Source organism: Callithrix jacchus, chromosome 6 (genome assembly GCF_049354715.1).
Source record: "Callithrix jacchus isolate 240 chromosome 6, calJac240_pri, whole genome shotgun sequence".
Taxonomy (NCBI): domain Eukaryota; kingdom Metazoa; phylum Chordata; class Mammalia; order Primates; family Cebidae; genus Callithrix; species Callithrix jacchus.
In genome coordinates, this window is record NC_133507.1 from 70,183,970 (window position 1) to 70,202,147 (window position 18,178).

At 38.2% G+C, this 18,178-nt stretch overlaps 1 protein-coding gene and 1 pseudogene across 23 annotated transcripts in view; both read left to right on the forward strand.

Annotated features, from left to right (window-relative positions):
- Window positions 1-18,178, forward strand: part of BAZ2B (bromodomain adjacent to zinc finger domain 2B) — a 449,976-nt gene that overhangs the window by 23,652 nt on the left and 408,146 nt on the right. The window lies entirely within an intron of this gene.
- On the forward strand, window positions 4,362-5,509 carry LOC144576654 (small ribosomal subunit protein eS1-like; annotated as a pseudogene).

The window sequence follows — 18,178 nt, forward strand, 5'->3', positions numbered from 1 at the left end:
AACATATGGATGAATTTTCTGATACGTAAATTATATCTCAATTTTGAAAAATGTAAGAACCTACTTTTCTTTCCAAATAAGTTTGAAAACTTAAATGAAAAAAGTAATTTTTAGCCGGGCACAGTAGTGCAGACCTGTAAGTCCCAGTTACTCAAGAGGCTGAGGAAAAAGGATTGCTTGAGACCAGGAGTTCGAATAGTCATGTGATAATTAGGCTGTGAATAGCCACAGTACTCCAGCCTGGGCAACGTAGTGAGATTCCATCTCTTAAAAAGGTCAGGTGTAGTGGCTCACACCTGTAATCGCAGCACTTTGGGAGGCCGAGGTGGGTGGATCATGAAGCCAGGAATTCAAGACCAACGTGGCCAAGATAGTAAAACCCTACTGCTACTAAAAAATATAAAAAATAGCCAAGCATGATGGTGAGTGCCTGTAATCCCCACTACTCAAGAGGCTGAGGCAGGAGAATCACTTGAACCGGGGAGGCGGAGGTTATAGTGAGCCGAGATTGTGCCACTGCACTCCAGCCTGGTGACAGAGCAAGACTCCATCTAAAAAAAAGAAGAGATGGCTGGGTGCAATGGCTCACACTTTGGGAAGTCAAGATGTGAGGATCCCTTGAATTTAGAAGTTTGAGACCAGCCTAGGCAACATAGTTAGACTCTGTCTCTACAAAAAAAATGAAAAATTAGCCAGGTATGGTGGCACATGCCTATGGTCCTAGTTACTTGGGAGACTCAGGTGGGAGGATTGCTTGAGCCTAGGAGATGAAGGCTGTAGTGAGCCATGATCTCACTTTGCACTTAGCCTGGGAGGCAGAGTGAGACCCTGTCTCAAAAGTCTCAAAAAAAGAAATAGCTTATTTTTAAGGCAAATATAGTTCATCAAAATTGGCCACATTTGGGGAAGTTTAATTTCTGTAGAAATAGAAAAGAATATCAAGTATCCACTGCACCAGTTCCAGATGGTTTTATAGAGATATTCCATGAAACACTCAAAAGATAGTCTCAGTGCTCCATAAACTGGTACAGAACATTGCACATGGATAATACCAATTCCTAAAGACAGCACAAAAAATAAAAAAAATTACAGACCAATATCAATTGTAAATATTGATACCAAGTACTAAATAAAATATTAGCAAACAAATTCCAATGTCATATATTAGGAAAATAAGCTGGGCATGGTGGCTCACACCTGTAAATCCAATGCTTTTGGAGGTCAACATGGGAGGATTACTTGAGGCCAGGAGTTCAAGACCAGTGAGATCCTGTGTCTACAAAAAAATGTTTAAAATTAACTGGCATGGTGGCACGCACCTGTAGTCCTTGCTACTTGGGAGGCTGAGAAAGGAGGATGGCTTGAGCCACGGAGTTCAAGACTGTGAGCTATGATGGCACCATTGTACTACAGCCTTGGTGGCAGAATGAAACTCTATAATAAAATAAAATAAAGTAACACATATGACCATAAGGGATTTATGACCCTTGAACAAAACAAGTTTGAACTATGCAGGTTCATTTATTTATATGTAGATTTTTTTAATTTTTAATTTTTTTTATTTTAAAGCGACAAGTCTCACTATGTTGCCCAGACTGGTCTTGAACTTCTGGCCTCAGTGATCCTCCAGCCTCAGCCTCCTGAGTAACTGTGATTATAGGCATGTGCCACCATGCCCAGATTCTGCAGACTTGTTTCAGTAAATATATTGGAATATTTTTTGAAGATTCCTATCAGTTTGTAAAAACTTGCAGATGAACCATGTAGCCTAGAAACATCGAAAAAAAATTAAGAAGCCCAGTGTGATGGCTCACACCTAGAATCCCAGTACTTTGGGAGGTCAAGGCGGGCAGATAACCTGAGGTCAGGAGTTTGAGACCAGCCTAGCCAGCATGGTGAAACCCTGATTTTACTAAAAATACAAATATTTAGCCAGGCACGGTGGTCTGTGCTTATAGTCCCAGCTACTTGGGAGGCTGAGACAAGAGAATCTCTTGAACCTGGGAGGTGGAGGTTGCAGTGAGCTGAGATTGTACCAGTACACTCCAGCCAGTGAGACTCTGTCTCAAAAAAAAAAAAATTAACATAAGGGCCGGGCGCGGTGGCTCAAGCCTGTAATCCCAGCACTTTGGGAGGCGGAGGCGGGTGGATCACGAGGTCAAGAGATCGAGACCATCCTGGTCAACATGGTGAAAACCCGTCTCTACTAAAAATGCAAAAAATTAGCTGGGCATGGTGGCACGTGCCTGTAATCCCAGCTACTCAGAAGGCTGAGGCGGGAGAATTGCCTGAACCCAGGAGGCGGAGGTTGCGATGAGCCCAAATTGCGCCATTGCACTCCAGCCTGGGTAACAAGAGCAAAACTCTGTCTCAAAAAAAAAAAAGGTAAAGTTAGGCATGTCATGAATGCATGAAATATATGTAGATACTGGTCTATTTTATCATTTACTATCATAAAATATACACAAATTTAAAAAGTTAAAATTTGTCAAAACTTACACATATAAACATAGATCACACATGGCATCATTCACAGTGGAGAGAAATGTAAGCAAGCAGAATGATGCAGTATTAAATAATAACTACATAAAGTTAATGTAGCACATGTTGTACTATTGTAGTAATTTTGCACTCGCCTCTTATTGCCATTGTGGTGAGCCCAAGTGTTGAGAGTATGCACTTAAAAGGCCTTGTGATGCTAATCATCTCCACATGAGCAGTTCATCTTTTCAGTAAATGGCATTGTATCAGAGTAAAAAGTGATCTTTTGCAGTTCTCATGTATTCTTTATTCTGTTTAGTGTAATACTGTAAGCCTTGAGTAACACTCTAGGATCCATACCAGGCACCACTAGTGATGCTGGAGTTGCTACCAAGAAGCAGTGAAGTTATGGCATTACAATAAAAAGTTGAGATGTGCTATAGATCAAGGTGTGCAGCTGCAGATGCCTTTTTTTCCATTTTAAACAGGCACTTCTATAAATAATCTTGTAAACAGATGATATAAACTTACAGTATCAGTAAATACAGTACAGTACTGTGTTTTCTCTCCCTTATAATTTTCTTAATAATCTTTTCTCTAGCCTATTTGGTTGTAAGAATACAGTGTTGTATGTAACATACAAAATATGTGTTAACTGACTGTGTTATAGGCTTCTGGTTAACAGTAGGCAATTAGTAGTTAAGTTTTTGTGGAGTCAAAAGTGATATGCAGATTTTCACCTGAGTAGGGAGTCAGCACCCCTCTCCCTAGAGTGTTTAAGGGTCAACTGTATTGCAAAAACACAAGATTGGTTCAATATTAGGAAACCTGTAAATATAGTATATCATGTTAATAGATATAGGTCTAAATCATATAATTATATCTGTAGATGCTACAAAGACCTTTAACAAAATCATCATCTTCTGATAAAAGCACTCAAGAAAATAGGAATTGATGGGTATTTTCTTAATATGATAAATATATGTATACATACATTTTATATATATGTAGGTATGTATATACACATGCACGCACACCTTAATCTTAAAGTTATCATCGTAATGGAAAACACCAAGGACATTTTAACTAGTACCATCAGGAACAAGGCAAGGATATCTAGTAACAACACTATTACTTATCATTTTACTGGGGATGTTAGCCAATACAGTTAAACAAGAGGAATCAGTAGAGGCATAACAATTAGCATTGAAGAAAAAAAATTATCTCTATTTACAGATGATATGATAGTATATTTGGGAAATCCTAGAGCAGGGGTTAGCAAACTGAGAGCCAAATTTAGCCATATTTATTTGATTTTGCATTGCCTCTGTCATCTTTTGCACTATACCAGCAGAGTTGAACAGTTGTGATGGAAACTTTGGCATACAAGAATGAAATATTTAGAGTCTGGTGTTTTTACTGAAAAGATACATTGTATGGACTTCTGCACTAGAAAATCAATGGTAAAACTAATTCAAATAATAAAAAAATTAGTAAAAAAATTCAGTAGTAAGCTATAAAATTAGCATTCAGAAATTTACATATCAATAATATGTATATATATTATATATGTTATATATGACTACATATTAATGTATATTATATGTCTATAACAATTGGAAGATAGAGTGGTAAGGGAAACCCCCATTAAATAATGAAGAAGATAAATACTTAGGAATAAATGTAACCAAAAGTATATAAAAATATAAAAGCTATTTGAGAAAAACTCTAAAATACTTGTGAAAGACAGTCTCAATAAAAATACCAACATGGCCTTTTGGCTCTCTGAGCAGTACCACGGCAGTTGGCAAGAACAAGCACATTACAAAAGGCAGCAGAAGGGAGCCAAGAAGAAAGTGGTTGACCCATTTTCTAAGAAAGATTGATATAATGTGAAGGCACCTACTATGTTCACTATGAGAAATGTTGGAAAGACGCTAGTCATCGGGACCCAAGAATCCAAAATTGCATCTGATGGCCTCAAGGGTCATTTGTTTGAAGTGAGTCCTGCTGATTTGCAGAATGATGAAGTTGCATTTAGAAAATTCAAGCTGATTACTGAAGATGTTCACGGCAAAAACTGCCTAACTTCCATGGCATGGCTCTTACTGACAAAATGTATTCCATGGTCAAAAAATGACAGACAATGGTTGAAGCTCATGTTGATGTCAAGACTAGTGATGACCACTTTCTTCATCTGTTCTATGTTGGTTTTACTAAAAAACACAGCAATCAGATACAGAAGACCATTATGCTCAGTACCAGCAGGTTTGCCATATCTGGAAGATGGTGATGGAAATCATGACCCAAAAGGTACAGACAAATGACTTGAAAGAAGTGGTCAATAAATTGATTCCAGACAATGTTGGAAAAGACATAGAAAAGGCTTGCCAATCTATTTATTCTCTCTATGATGTCTTCGTTAGAAAAGTAAAAATGCTGACTGGGAGCAGTGGCCCACGCCTGTAATTCCAGCACTTTGGGAGGCCAAGGTGGGCGGATAATTTGAGGTCAGGAGTTTGCGACCAGCCTGGCCAACATGGTGAAACCCCTTCTTTACTAAAAATACAAAAAAAGTAAGTCAGAGCATGGTGGTATGTGCCTTTAATCGCAGCTACTCAGGAGGCTGAGGCAGGGGAATCACTTGAACCTGGGAGGCGGAGGTTGTAGTGAACTGAGATCGTGCCACTACACTGTAGCCTGGGAGACCGAGTGAGACTCCATCTCAAAAAAAAAAAATCAGAAAAGTAAAAATGCTGAAGAAACCTAAGTTTGAACTGGGGAAACTCATGGAGCTTCATGGTGAAGGTAGTAGTTCTGGAAAAGCCACTGTGGATGAGACAGATATTAAAGTCAAGTGAGCTGATGGGTATGAACCACCACTCCAGGAATCTGTTTAAAGCTCAGACTTATAATAGTGGCAAATAAAAAGTCCTATTTGTGAGAATAATAAAACATGCTTTTTGTTTGAGGTAGACAAGTTGATGTAGAATATAATTCATATGAAGAAACAAGTATGTAGGAGTAGTCAGGAATTGTTTCAGGCAAAAATCATTAATGGATTTTACAGTATTATGTGAAGAGTTGTTAATAAGGTGGATGTATTTTACATATCAAAATATCTCCCCACAAGATACTAATCAAAAATGGAAAAAAATAGCAACTATACAATGGACATACATGACACATACCACATTAACCAAGTTGTGAAAGTTAACACTAACAGTAGTAGAACCAATAGCATCTCAACAGGATACACAAAGAAGAGCACATTGTTTCTTTGTGAGCACAGTGCAGTATTACTGCAAAAATGCACAACCTGAACATAAACATGAAGAACCATCAGTCAAACCCAAATTGAGGGACATTTCACAGAATAAATGGTTTGTATTTTTCAAAAATGTCAAGGTCATGATAAACAAAGACTGAAGAATGAATTACAGGTCAGAGAAGTCCAAAGAGATATGACAATTAAAAAGAATGTATGACCCTCAATTGGATCATAGGCTAGAATGAAAACAATTTTTATATTACTCTTTTATCATATTTTTCTTATAAAGGACATTAGTGAAACAGTTGGTGAAATGTGAAGGTCTATATTGAATAGTATTGTATTAATGCTGATTTTCCTATTTTGATAAATGTACTTTTATTGGAAATATACATTGAAATATCCAGGAGTAAAGGGAATGATGAAAAATGTCTTTATAAAGGGAGCAGAAAGAGACTGATAAGGCAAATGTGGTAAAATGTTAAGTTTGGGGAATCTGAGTGACATGTATATGGAAATTCCTTGTACTTTTAAAATAATAAACTTCTGGGCCAGGTGCAGTGGCTCACGCCTATAATCCCAGCACATTGGGAGGCTGAGGCAGGTGTATCCCCTGAGGTCAGGAGTTTAAGACCAGCCTTGGCTAATATGGTAAAACCCCATTTCTACTAAAATACAAAAATTAGTCGGGCATGGTGGTGTGTGCCTGTAATCCCAGCTACTTGGGAGGCTGAGGCAGGAGAATTGCTTGAACCTGGGAGGTGGAGTTTGCAGTGAGCTGAGTTCATGCCACTGCACTCCAGCCTGGGCCACAGAGCGAGACTCTGTCTCCAAAACGTCTGGGCTGGGCCTGGTGTCTCATTCCTGTAGCCCTGGCACTTTGGGAAGACGCTTGAGCTTATGAGTTCAAGACAGGCCTGGGCAACATAACAAGACTTCATCTCTACTAAAAATTAAAAAAACTAGCTGGGCGTGGTAGCACATGCCTGTGGTCCCAGCTACTCAGAAGGCTAAGGCAGGAGGATTGCTTGAGCCAGGGAGATCAAGGCAGCAATGAACCATGATAATGCCACTGCCCTTGAGCCTGGGTGACAGAGCAAGACTCTGCCTTAAAAAATAATACTAAAATAAAAAAATAAACTTTTACTTTAGAGTAATTTAAGATATGTAAAAGTAGATAAAGTAAAAAAATTTGTTCTATACTCACAGCACTTCTGATATGAAATGTATGGATTTTCCACACCAAGCAATTTTCCAGTTTACGTAGATACCAATGTAATTTAATTTTATTCTAGTACTATCCACCTAGAGTTAGCATCAGACTTCACAGGCTAAGTAAGGGCTTAGTCCAACAAGACTGCCTCCATTCCAGCTTCAGACACCATTCACAAGTCCCAGGCCTCCAGTACTTCTGACCAACTTGACTACAAACTGGGGGGGTCCCATAACCTCTGCTTCATGTTCAACAATTTATAATAGTTTACATAACTTGGAAAACACTTTACTATTACCAGTTTATTATAAAGGACACAAATGCACAAATAGATAAAGAGGCATACAGGGTGAGGTCTGGAAGGGTCTTGCGTACAGGAGCTTCTGTCTTCAGGGACTTTTGGACACATCCTGCCTCCTGGCATGTTAATGCATTCAACCTGGAAGCTCTCTGAACCTGTTAGATTAATGTTTTCATGAAGCTTCCATTACATAGACATTATTGATTAAATCATCAGCCATTGGTGATTGGCTACAATCTCTACCCTCTCTTCCCTCTGCAGAAGTCTGGGGGAAGGGCTGAACGTTCAAACCATCGAATCACAGGGTTGGTTGCCCTGGCAAGCATCCTCTATCTTGAGGCTGTTCACCTTAGTGGCATAAACTCAGGTATGGTTGAAAGGAGCTTGCTATGATTAACATAACATTCTCTCACCTCATTATCATTCAGGAAACCTCAAGAGTTTTATAAAGTTTGTGCCAGGAACTGGGGATAAAAACCAAATATTCTATTGCAGTCGAAAAAAATAGTATAGTGAGTTATTATATAATACATTCTTGCTCAGTTTCCTCTAATGTTAATGTTTTCAATTACTGTGATACTTTTTTTAAAACGAAGAAACCTTAGCACATTACTATTATCTAAACCCCAGACTATTTGGATTCCATCTGTTTTTCTATTACTGTCTTTTCAAACTCCAGACTTCATTCAGATTTCACTTATTTTTTTCTTTAATATCCCTTTTCTGCTCAAGATCCAATTCAGGTTATTACAATGCATTTAATTGTTATATCTCTCCAATCTCTGGTCTGTGAAAGTTTCTTAGTGTTGTTTTACATAACTGACAGTTTGAGGAGTCTTTGTAGGCTGTTCTTCAATTTTTATTTGCCTTATATATTTCTCATTATTAGAGTGGGGTTATGCATTTTTTGGAAAGAAGACCATAGAGGTGAGATACCCTTTCATTACACCGTATCAAAGGGTAGATGCTATCAACGTGATCTCTCTGGTGAAGTAAACTTTGATACCTTAGTGAAGGTAATACTCTCTCTCTCTTTTCTCTCTCTCTCTCTCTCTCTCTCTCTCTTAAAGTAGCTCTGAAGCCCAAGCTGGAATGTAGTGGTGCTATCATAACTCAATGTAGCCTTGAACTCGTGACCTCAAGGACTCCTGGCTCAGCCTCCAGAGTAGCTGGGACTGCAGGCACATGCCACTACGCTCAGCTAACTATTTTTAAGGTATTTTTGGTAAAGACAGGGTCTTCTTATGTTGCTCAAGGTTGTTTGAACTCCTGGACTAAAGTGATCCTCCTGCCTCGGCCTCCCAAAGCATTGGAATTATAGACGGGGGCTGCCAGGCCCAGGCTCTATTATTCTTTATTGTTAAATTCCTATTTTTCTTGTTCTGTTATTTGGAAAGGAGTCACTAAGTCCAGCCCACTCTGAAAGGAAAGAGTTGAGGTCAGGGGTGCAGTTAAGCTTCTCCTGGAGGGAAATAGTTTCTAAATATCTTACATATTCTGTAAGAAAGATTTGACTCTTATTTATTATTTATCATATATTTGTAACAGTTTATTTTATTCTTTGCATTATAGTGCAGTATGGCATTATGTATAGTGTAATAATGCCATTATGTATATTGTCACTCAAATTATTCCAGCATTGGCCATCTGGAGTTTTTTGATTTTTTTTTTTTTTTTTTTTTTTGAGGCAGAATTTTACTCTGTCGCCAGGCTGGAGTACAGTGGCACAATCTCAGCGCACTGCAACTGCTGCTGCCTGGGTTCAAGTGATTCTCCTACCTCAGCCTCCCAAGTACCTGGGATTACAGGTGTGTGCCACCATGCCCAGCTAATTTTTGTATTTTTAGTAGTTACAGGGTTTCACCGTATTGGTCAGGATGGTCTCAATACCTTGACGTTGTGATCCACCCGCCTCAGCCTCCCAAAGTGCTGGGATTACAGGCATGAGCCACCATGTGCCATGGGGAGTTCTTTGTGGTAGGCTTCTGTGGCCCTTTAACATAGCCCCATTCCTTTGTTTTTTGATCATTTCCTTGCTTTCTGGTACTATATGATGCGTTTCCGTTTTCTTCTATTTTCCCTCTTCCAGCTCTATAATCACCTGTTTCTTCAAGGTTTCTTTGTTTTTTTGGTGTGTGTTTGTTTTTGTTTTTGTTTTTTATTAGAGAATGATATTTAGAAACCAAGATCTTGGCACAAGGCAGTTTATACCATGTTTTCTTTAAGTGTAAAATTATTACAAAAAAAAATTAAGAACTGAAAGTTGTCAGATGCATATCCCGTTTGTTATTCCTAAGTGTTCTACCTTGGTTAAGCTGTTATGTCAGTTGCCAAATGTTATCTTACTTATAGATACTTCTTTCTAAATAAAAATTATATTTATACTTCACTTGGTATCTGGAAGTTATAAAATTGCACTACAACCTGAGTACAACATTTTTGTATATTTTATTTGTAACTTTTTCCATGAGGTGGAAACACCTTGTCATGTTTTGCTCTTCTTGTGAAAAGCAAGAAGAGGTCTATGATTAAATCCACAAAACTTTATATAACAAAACTAATTAGCAAACAGTCTAGTTTAATATGCATACATAAAAGGGCATAGCAGAGGCATAAAGGAAGGAGATCTGGACGTTACCATGACTTTCATGCAACGTCCACCCACAAATTCCACTTTAGTGAATAAGCATGATGAGGACAGCTTGGCCTGTTTGGCAGGAAATTCTGTGTATGAAAATATAGTATTTATTATAGAAGGTTTTAAAAATACCTTTTTGATCTATGATATATAAGAAGGTTACTGCTAAATCATTTTATTCTGTATCATAGGGTGTCATTGTAGAAAATAAATGATTTCTGGCCATGCGCGCGGTGGCTCACGCCTATAATCCCAGCACTTTGGGAGGTGGAGGCGGGTGGATCACGAGGTCAAGAGATCGAGATCATCCTGGTCAACAAGGTGAAACCCCGTCTCTACTAAAAATACAAAAATTAGCTGGGCATGGTGGTGCGCGCCTGTAGTCCCAGCTACTTGGGAGGCTGAGGCAGGAGAATTGTTTGAACCCAGAAGGCAGAGGTTATAGCGAGCCGAGATTGTGCCATTGCACTCCAATCTGGGTAACAACAGCGAAACTCCATCTCAAAAAAAAGAAAATAAATGATTTATTCTGGAATATTAGAATGGGTAAGGAATGTGTGCAAATAAGAGTATAGGTATGCTTTAACTTTTAGTGACACATAAGAGTATAGTAATAGTAACAAATAATGTAAAGGGGAATATGAATAAAGACACTTACAGTGTATGGTCTAATCCCTCTTTCCCAGCTACTCAGGAGACTGAGGTGGGAGGATCACTTGGGCCAAGGAGTTTGAGGCTGCAATGAACCATAATTGCACCACTGCACTCCAGCCTTTACAAAGACTAAAAGAGATAATTCATCCTATTATTGTGTAGACAATGTCATCCAACTAAATACTACTTCCACTTTTTCTTTGTTTATTTAGTGAGTAACCATGGGTTAGTTTGCCAGTTTCTTAGAAGGCCAAACATGCACTTTCTATACAACTCGGGAATCTCATTTCTAGGTTTTTACTCAAGAGAAATAAAAATTTTATGTTCACACAAAAAGCTGTACATCATTGTTCATAGCAGCTTTATTCACGCTTGTCACAAAGTCGGAACACCACAAATATTTGTCAACTTTTGAATGGTTAAAGTGTGGTACATCCATGCAGTGGAATTAGTAATACAAAAGAACAAACTACTGGTAAATACAACAAAATGGATGAATCTCATGTGCATTATGCTGAGTAAAGGAAGCCAGACTCCAAAGGCTGCATACTGTCATGATTGTATTTATATGACATTCTGGAAAAGGTAAAACAGGATAGGACTAATGGTTGCCAGCAGCTGGAGGACAGAGGGGTTGACTACTGTGTAGGCTGAATAGGGGCCTCCTAGAGATATCCACATTCTAATTTCTAGAACCTGAAAGTGTTATAAAGCAAGAGACTTTGTAGATATGACTGAAAATTTTGAGATGGGGCAGTTATCTTGAATTATCTGAGTAAGCTCTAAATTTAATCACAAAGATTCTTAAATGAAAGAGAAAAAAGGGTTAATAGGGGAGAAGGTGGCAATGTGAAGACAAATTGCAGTAATGTAGCCAGGAACCAAGGAATACTGGTAGTCTTTAGAAGCAAAGGAACAAGGAACAGATTCTTCCCTGAAGCTTCCAGGAGGAACCTGCCCTCTTAACATCTTAATTTTAGCCTCATACAATTCATTTCATGCTTCTGTTATGAGGAACTATAGTTTTGTTATTTTAAGGAACCAAGTTTATGGCAATTTTTGTAGCAGCAACAACAAAACACAACTACAAAGAGGCACAAGGGAATATTTTGGAGTGATGGAATTGTTCTATATTTTGGTTGGGGTGGTGGTTATGACTCTGTGTGTTTATTATAACTTATAGAACAATATGCTAAAAAAAAGTGTGATTTTAGCCAAGCATGGTGGCGCATGCCTCTAGTCCCAGCTTCTCAGGAGGCTGAGGTAGAAGGATTTCTGGAGCCCAGGAGTTTGAGACCAACCTAGGTAGCATAGTGAGAACCCATCTCTTAAAAAAAAAGTGTGAACTTACTATATGTTAGTTATACTATAGTAAACCTGACTTTTAAAGAAATGTTTTGTTCAGAACATATTTTTCCAATGGAAAAAATATTAGAAATGCTGGTTGGTGTCTTGGACAGCCCATGGAAAGTCTATACATTTGTTAACTATAATACAGATGGCAACTCTATACAGGTAAATAGAGCATAAATAGAGCACAAATAATAATGCTTGGTGGGGGAAATGCACTCTGATTTCTTAGCCAAAAAAACCAAAGCCATTACACACACACACACACACACACACACACACACACACACAGAGAGAGAGAGAGAGAAAATGATGTAAGGGAAAGTCTGCTGGCTGGGAAGACTCCTGGAAAGTGTGTTTGTGTGCCTGTGTGTGTGCGTGTGTGTGTGTGTTGTTTTATCTATGTGTGTGTATTGTTTTATCTCTAAAACAGAGATGCATGAGAAGAAATGGTGCTTGTTTTCCTCTTCTGGAATAATTGCAAAAAATGTAGTGTTTGGAACTGCTACAGCCAAGAGGAAAACAGAGGGAATTGCAGAGAAGTTGAGCTGGTATTTTATTATTGGTTTGATGAGTTTGTCAGCCCTGGAACTGTTCTGTCTTCTCATTATATGAGATAATCAGCATTCTCTGCCCCGTCCCCCCACCAATGCCCCCACATAGTTGGCTCTGCTGTCTTGCATAGTCAGGAGCTTCTGTGCATAGTATCTTCTGTTGTCTCCCCACGTTTACTTCAACATTCTCCATTCTGGGTGGCTGAACAATAGTAGCAGGCTCTCTTGCCTTCTAGTTTCAAATGTTTTGGCCAATAGAGAGAGCCTGAAGGTCAGGTGTGGTGGCTCACGCCTGTAATCCCAGCACTTTGGGAAACCCAGGCAGGAAGATCACTTGAACCTGGGAGTTCAAGACCAGCCGGGACAACATAGTGAGACACTACTCTCTACAAAAAATATAAAAATTAGCTGGCATGGTGGTGCTTGCCTGTAGTTCTGGCTACTGAAGAAGCTTAGGTGGGCGAATTGTTTGAGCCCTGGAGATGGAGGCTACACTGAGCCTCTGTAGTCAAGCCTGAGTGAGAGAGGCAGACTCTGTTAAAAAAAAAAAAAGCCCCTGAGCAGGAAACAAAGAGAATAAGAGGGAAAGAAGAGGCTAAGGGGTAATTATTCCCTTGGCCCCAGTCCTATAAGGTTGCCATGGATGGGTGGCTACGTTTCTTTTTTTTGGGGGGGGGAGGAAGGCAGGAAAGAAGGGAAGAAGGATGGTAGGGAGGAAGGAAGGGATGAAGGAAGGAAGGAAGGGAGGAAGCGGGGAGGGAGGGAGGGAGGGAGGGAAGGGAAGAAAGGAAATCAAGCAATGAAAGAGACATTGCTGACCTGGATCTAGAGGTTTACAAGTTGATTTCTTTTTTTTTGAGAGAAGGAAAGAAAAAAAAAAAATAAGTAAAGGAGAGGAAGAAAGAGGAAGAGAAAGAGGGAGAGTAAATGGAAATATTGCTTTATTTTGAAAAAAATTGGGTATTAATAATGGCCAATCAATGTTTCATTTAAACTAATGGGTAGGTGTGATGTGGTATTGACAAGAATGTATATTTTGTGTATTTGAAGTGGAGAGCTCTATAAATATTTATTAAGTTTACTTGTTCTGGATCTGAGTTCGAGTCCTTGATATCCTTATTAATTTTCTGTCTCATTGAGTCTAAGTCTCCTATCTGGATGTTAGAATCGTTAGCTCTTGTTGTTGCATTGATCCTTTTACCACTATATCTTTGTTGCTTTAAAATCTATTTTATCCGATACAAGAATTGCAACTCCTGCTTTTTATTTATTTATTATTTATTTTTGCTCTCCATTTGGTTGGTAAATCTTTCTCCATCCCTTTGTTTTGAGTCTTTGTGTATCCTTGCATGTGAAACAGGTCTGTATGTAACATGCCATTGGGTTTTGGCTGTGTCTTTTGATTGGGAATTTAGTCAATTTAAATTTAGGGTTACTGCCATTTGATGTTGACTGGCTGTTTTATCCATGTGTTGGTGTAAATTCTTCTTTATGTTGGTGCTCTTTACTTTTTGGTGTATTTTTAGAAAGGCTAATACTGGTTGTTTCTTTCTGTGTGTAATGCTTCTTTCAGAAGCTCTTGTAAAGCAGGCCTGGTGGTAATAAAATCTCTGAGTTCTTGCTTGTTCATAAAAGATTTTATTTTTCCTTCAGTTGTGAAGCTTAGTTTGGCTGGATATGAAATTCTGGGCTGAAGGTTCTGTTCTTTGAGGATGTTGAATATTGGCCCCCACTCTCTTCTGGCCTGTAGAGTTTCTGCCGAGAGATCTGCTGTAAGTCTGATAGGCTTGCCTTTGTGGGTTATCCGACCTTTCTCTCTGGCTGCCCTTAGTATCCTCTCCTTCGTTTCAACCCTGGTGAATCTAACGATTATGTGCCTCGGGGTTGCTCTTCTTGAGGAATATCTTTGTGGTGTTCTCTGTATTACCTGGGGTTGAATGTTGACCTGCTTTGCTAGTTTAGGAAAATTTTCCTGAATAATATCCTGAAGGGTATTTTCCAGCTTGGATTCATTCTCTCCGTTGCTTTCAGGTACACCTATCAAACGTAAATTTGGTCTTTTCACATAGTCCCACATTTCTTGGAGACTTTGCTCATTCCTTTTTATCCTTTTTTCTCTAATCTTTTCTTCACGTTTTATTTCATTAAGTTGGACTTTGACCTCTGATATCCCTTCTTCTGCTTGAACAATTCGAGTGTTTAAACCTGTGCATACTTCTCGGAGTTCCTGTATTGTATTCTTCAGTTCCATTAATTCACTCATACTCCTCTCTAAGTTGTCTATTCTCAATAGGATTTCATCAAGCCTTTTGTCAAAGTTCCTAGTTTCTTTACGTTGGGCTACAACATGGTCTTTTAACTCACCGAAGTTTGTTATTATCCATTCCTTGAAGAGTGATTCTGTCATCAGGAGGCGCTCGTTCTCCATCAAGCCTTGTTCCATTGTTGATGTGGAACTGTGATCATCTTTAGAGGGAGAGGCGTTCTGACTTTGAGTATTCTCAGCTTTTTTACGCTGGTTTCTTCCCGTCATTGTAAATTTATCCTCCTCTCGTCTTTGAAGTTACCAACTTTCAGATTAGGTCTCTTGAGTGGACGTCCAGGTTGTTAGTTCCCAGGGCCAGAGCAGCGGCGTTAAAACTGATGGTGCTTTTCCGCCCAGGATTCTCCTGTCGCGCTTCCTTCTTGTTTCCGTAGTAGGCGACTCTGCCTTCCCAGTGCTCCCAACCTCGGTCAGAAGGGAAACCGGTCCCGTTTACTCTGCTCCGAGAGCTGAGGTGCCAGCGGAACCGCTGCGCCGACCACGAGAGTCGCGCTGGCGACCCGTGTGTTTCCACCACTGGGGGATCTTCTGCTCCGTGAGCGACCAGACTTTGAAAGTGTGGCGTCCTCTAGTTCTCCGCGCCTTCCCTGAGAGCTGCAATCCCGGGATGTTAACGATCGGCCATCTTGGATCGTTCCGCTACGTTCCTTTACTGAAAGTCACAACTCCTCTCAAGGCAGCCCTCTCTTCACAATTATCTCCCATTTATACAGTTAGCCAAAAAAACCAAAGCAATTAAAAAAAAATCTGGAGATACTGCACTATTCTGTGGTTTCCTTACGTGCTTTATTAAATCCTTCTGAAATAATCTTGAGCGTAACAACTGTATAATTGCTGGAACGCTGACTGTATATTATCCAAATGGATAAAACTATCCTTCAATATAGTAATTCTTTCGTTCACTCTGGCATTTATTTATCAGATCTGTTAAGATTTTTATTTCAGTGGCTATATTTTTCTTTTCAGATGTTGATTTGTTTCTTTTACTTTTTTCTTTCTTTTTTTTTTTTGTTTGGTCAAACTGGCCTGTTTCTTTTTCATATCTAACTATTCTTGTATTATTTCTACCTGATTTTATTTTATAATTTTTATCCTTTTCTGATGAATGTGAGTTCTTTATTACTTTGAACATCTTAAACACTGATTTTTAAAATCTGTCAGATTTGTATAAAATTATTTTTATAGTAAAATTATGTTCTGATTATTAATTTTGATAGCTGTTTTAGCATAAGATTTTCTTGTTGGTATTGGAATTTAGATTAGCAGGCCCATTTTAAGTAGAAGGAAATTTTGAAGTGTGTCTCCCCCTTTCTCCCTTACTTCTTGCTCTATACTCACAAGTATCTTCCTAGCAATTTTGAGGTTACCTGTACCCAAGCCTTGCCCCAGTCTACGAATAGGTTTTGTATCATCATTTCAGGGCTGTTATACTGTAATATTATTTAGGGATATTGTTCATTGTGACAGGCATGATCATGATTCTATATTTTTGTCTTCCTGTGTGCTAGGCCAATATAACTCCACAGAACTGAAGCCTAGGCAATAGGTTGGTAGCATGTTTTGTAGCCTTATTTTGCAATAGTGGGTAACAGCTCCTATTGCAAAGGACAAGAATAAGGATAAGGAATATATCTTTATTCCTGTCCTTCAGCTATCTGTGGTTTTAAATAGTGAACCTGTCTGTGATCCCTTATTATCACATACAGCATATTTAGTGAGCGTTACTCCAAAGAGGCTGAATTGTCAGCTGCCATCACTGCCTGCTTTTGGACTGGAGACTAGAGTGCCTGCGTATCAGCCCCATTCATTAATCTGTATTACTCTTCAGTTTTTGGTCCACATGTTTGTTTTGACTTTCAACCTGATTGTACCTTTTGGTTTTATACTTTGAAATTTTATTTGACATTTGAATCTGTTTTGGGATATAGGAAATAAATCTGTGTATATACTTATTCTATCAGAATCTAATATTGCTAATTAACAAATTGGTAGTATGAAAACATAAAAGCACAGATGTACTGTCAAGTAAGTACAAAACACAAAGCTTGAGGAATTAGCTTAATGCAATGGATAACAAAAAAGATTTTTCAATTTCTTAACAGGTTGTAATCTTCATCTTTCTTTCCTCTTTGTCCTTGCTTTTGTAAGATTATACTTTTTTCTCTTGTATACATTGGATTTTGTTCTGGTACTAACTGATGGCTGTCCGGAACTACCCCAGTTTTTCTTGCTCAGTCTTGTGAAAAATCATATATTATTAACATAATAGGCCGAGGATTAAGAGTGTTACAGAACATTATTTTTCCTTAAAGCTAAAATAATTTTTGTAGATTAGAGTTTGTTGAGAATAATTTCTCCTAAGCCAGAGATACAAAATTCATCACAATGGGAGTCCCAACTCTGATTATGTAGTAATTACTGCCTAGAAATGTGCATTGAGCATTGAGGCTGCATCAGCACTTCATAGCAAAGTGCACTTTGAATGATTTTTGATGTGTGCCATGGGCAGAGAAAGAGGGAATAGTGGCCCAAATATTTGGCATTCCCTTCCTACGTTTTTAAGTAAATTATGATAGATTCTTATGTTTAAAAGAAATTTAATTTTCCTAGTTCACTTTTCTCATATATAAATATGAATAATTGTCTTCTTAGTGCCAATTCCTGAATAGTGATTAAGTAATTTTGGCATTGAAAGCATTTATTTAAATTATTACTTTTATGAAAATTACATTTTCATATCATATTCTGCATAAATGTCAGAATTAGGAAAGGCTTATAATGTTAAATCACCTACATTTAACAATTATTTTATAAAAACGTACCTAGATACAAATGCTTATGGCTACTTTGTTTATAATCACCCAAAATGGAAAACAACCCACATGTTCTCCATAGCTGAATATATAAACAAACTATGCAGTTTTACTTTATACTATACTATTCTATATACTACCCCATATAGTATATAATGTACTGTGGAATACTGCTCAGCAATAAAAAAGCATGTCACCTTTAACAGAGTGAGAAGACAAAAAAGTAATGAACTATTAGGTAGTGAATCTCAAAGGCCTGCAGAGTAGAAACTATTCTCAAAGAGGTTACCTTCTGTATCTTGCCATTTATAAGCTATTCTTGACAAGACAAACCTATATTGTTAGAAAACAGATCAGTAGTTATCAGGGGTTAGGGATTATGAAACTGTAAAAGTAATAGTACAAGGGACTGTATACAATAGTACACAATAGTGTTTGATAGAAGTGTTCTGTATCCTGTTTGTAGTGATAGTTACATAAATCTGTACATATTTCTAGGTTTATAGAACTATTTGCCTCCCCCACCATCAAATAACTTTCATAATTTTAGATCAATTTTAGGAAAACTATAGAATAATAC